Genomic DNA, 3,814 nt, shown 5'->3' on the forward strand with positions numbered 1-3,814 from the left:
CGAAGCAGAAAGGCAACTGCCAACAAGTTATTTTCTCTCTCATTTTTCATGCTGTGAATACTGATTTGTGTTTGTTTGTTTTCAAAGACCCTTGTGAAGACAGGTAGAACTGGAACTGGAAGATCTAGCACCTCCAGTGCTGGCCAGAGTAACCAAAGATCATCCAGGCATGCTAGCACAGAAACAGCTCCTTGTTCATGTGATGAACTGCAACCAAGCACATGCATTTTCTGAAAACCTCCAGGCCTAGGAGGCCAGAAAGCAGCACAGGGTGCTGCCGCTGAATACTCCCAGGGCAGGAAGAGCCACGTGGAAGAGGTACTGGCCAGAATGAGAGCTGCCTACCAATCTGCATTTAATTAAGCCTAATGGAAGCCAACAATGTCGTCTCTAATTACACCTACCTAAAAGGCTTACACAGTCAAAATAGGCCACATGCCCCTTTTTTTGTCTTGGCAGTAGGTTAAAAGGTGTTTCATTTCTTCTTTGTTGTAAGGGACCTCTGTGGTTGTGTTCGTAAAAGCACAGAGGGAAGGAGCCCAGAACAGGGAGAAGGATAGGGAGGGCTTGGCACTGAGGCCAGATTTATCACATAAGCCGTGTGTTGCTTGGATCAGAAGCTGCTGGACTCCACACCCAGCAGAAATTTTACCTTTAGTCTTCAAGCTGAAGAGAAAGTTCCAAGCTGATAGGCTCTCTGCTGCCTCAGTGTTGTCTACTAAACATCCACCCTTTCTTTGATCAATGAAAGCACCTTTGCTAGTAGGAGTGTGTGGGCAGCTGGGCTGAGCTCCGCAGTGCCTCCTTCCCAACTTCCAAGAAAATTTTTCAGAGTAGTCAAAGCAAGGCCAGTGACACGACTGTTTTACCACCAAGATACGCTGTTCCTGAACAGCCACGTCTAGCACTGCTTAGGAGGGTACAGTACCAGCTCAGTAATTATCAGCTACACCCTCAGCAACCGCAGTTGGTCGATGAAACAGCCCTGAGCCATGAGGATTCTGAACTCTTGTGTCCTGGAGGACATCAGCCCAAACTTATTCAAGAAAATTAACTGATAGCTGTTAAGAGTGTTAGATAGTTTGCTGCTCATAGCAAAGGCATGAAGAGAAGAGCATGAGCAAGGAACAATTTCCGAGTGGTGAACGCACACGCCTGGGAAATGGTTGGGACTTTGTCCAGATCAGCCTGTGGCTCAGGCACTACTTCAGTTCCCTTCTCAAAGGCAGGCAGAAAGGATCTGAACTCAGATTTCATTCCTTTCATGACTTACACTGATGTGTCATGCCATCATGATAACTGAGACGTATATATGAGGCACATTGCTACCACTTCTCCCACTTTGTGACCCCCCTTTGATTTTATCAGACCTGTTCAGAAACAAATTGAAATAAGGTTATAATCTATTCTCATGTTCTGTTTTGACAAAAATCTGTCCATGCTGGGTAAGCCTTTGCATGCAGTCTGGTACTTTTACCTCAGGGGAGCTAGAAGTTGAAAAGCAGAGATGAAGGCAGTGAGGATGGTCCAAGGCAGCAAACAGTTTCTGTGTAAGAGAACACCAACAGATGCGGAGTCTTCAGGTTGGAAAAAGACAAATGAGGAAGGCTACAAACAATGAATGGTGCCAAAGAGGTGACGAGGTAATGATTATTCACTGCATCGCACCACACAAAAACTACAAGGCACCCACTGAAATTATCAGGTGTCAAATTAGGAGGAGAGAGCAGGTATTTCTTTGCTTAGTGCATAATTATATTGTCACAGGCTGCCGTGCAGGCCAAAAGTGTAGATAAAGTCAAAAAGTCACAAGAGAAATTCAGGGAGGGCTGGGCCACTGATAAAAATTAATAATAATAAAAAAAAGTAGTCTTACTTCAACCTCTGACTCAGGAAAGCAGGGGAGGATAGATCACTGTTCACGTACCCTCTCTTGTGCTTTCTCTGAGCATCACTGCTGAAGTGCTATAGCCATTGTGACAGACTGGGCTAACTCCTCTGCACAGAGATGTGAAGGTTCTTAGTCTGATGTTAATTTTGGTTTATATTTTGGCTGAAAAAATCAGGTATTCTCAGAACTCACAGCACAGACATAGGACAGACACACAGGACACAGGAACCATCCCAACTCTCCGATGTCACTGCTGGGTGAAGTCTCTAATTCCAATGTTTTGAATACACTTGCCTTAAAACTATACCTACACATGCAAAAGCATTACATGAAAAGCATTAATTAAATTTTACCTCTAAAGTTATCATGATACAGTATTTATAGTTGAAAAATTAATACACCAAGACAATTACCACATCTCAAACAGAACAATACTACAACACGCTTTCTCCCACTGAGCTATATTTAACTTTCTACGACTGCACTGCTTTTTCCATGCCATTTCCTATATTGTCCTCAATATGCCCTTGTTTGAGAGTTCAGACTCACAGAAAGGTAAAACAGCTGTTTCTGACATATTAAGAAGCAAATTAAAAAGCTTGTTTATTCAAGGATAAACACTGCCATTCCTTTCCATAACATCCTTGTCTATCTTGGGACGAAATTTGGTCCATCGCCTAGCACTATACAATAGCTTACAACCCAGCCTGGGCTTCCGCCAGAAACCTAATATTTAAAACCACCTAAGGGAACATCTCAAACTTGTTTGACATTTCTACTAATGGAGAAATCATAAGCTGGGGTAGGTAATGTGGAGACCTCGACTAGTTCTTGTAGGAATTCTTTTTCCTCTTCACGAAGGATCATTCGTTAGTTAGTGCTCAAATCGGCTTTTTTTACCCTCCTGGACATTACACCCTCTCAGGCTGGCTACTATTGAACCCATTGCTGAATGCCCATGCCCGGACGCAGCAACCCCTGCTCCTCTGAGCCCTCAGTGATGCTGACGCAGCACTGAAATTTTTACAGAAGGGAGACCCAGTACAGTGACCTATGCCAAAAGAAATCCTTTCCTGTTATAAGAAAGTTTGACATCTGACAGCAGTTAGGAGGAAATAAAGTTCATTTCAGTTAACTTTGGAGTTTCTTCTACAGTTCTCCCTAACCTAATGAACCATGGGAAGTTTTGTGCTCTGTCTACATTAAGCCCAGGCTGCCTCCTATGGCAAACACACTGAATTTTGCTTCCGAAACAAAGGCTTCTCAAAGACACCTGCCTTTTTTTCGTGAGGAATCAGACTCTTGGGCCTCTAAAAATCTGGCCCATTCAGCATATCTCAATCAGACCCCTAAAACGGAGGTAAAAAGACACTTCAGAAGACTTAAGCCAGCTAGAGTTTTAAAGAAAAATATTTCTGACAGGCAAAAAAATCATAGTAGACTGGGGATGTGCATCACATGCTTGTGATATTTCTATCCAGCTATGCTGAGGAAAGAGTAACAAAGGAACAAAAAAAATTACACGTATCAGTTTAATTAGATTGATAATTGTCTCAGTTTGAAATAAACATTAAGCATGGGACAGCACATCCAATTTTCTTTAGAAGTTACTGAGAAAAACAGATACGCACTTGTCATCAAAAGAAGCTGGGAGAGTCATGGGAAAGCTTGTTCAATGCTCTTGCAAACATTAGGTCTCATTAGGTGCCTGAGGAAAGTGCCAAAGCTTAGCTTTTCTACAGGTTCTTTTGTTTTATTGGATTTTGTTTTCACTAAGCTGTTCACATGATGTATGTGTCTCAGTAGCCTAACATAAAAATGGTCTGAACTACGGGAGAATTAAGCAAAAGGACAAGCAGGAAGGGCACACTCTCTGCAGGCAAGCGCAGCAGGAGGCAGTGCATACCTGGCTGCTTTCCCCAG

The sequence above is a fragment of the Opisthocomus hoazin genome, chromosome 8 (assembly GCF_030867145.1).
Source record: "Opisthocomus hoazin isolate bOpiHoa1 chromosome 8, bOpiHoa1.hap1, whole genome shotgun sequence".
NCBI classification, from domain to species: Eukaryota; Metazoa; Chordata; class Aves; order Opisthocomiformes; family Opisthocomidae; genus Opisthocomus; species Opisthocomus hoazin.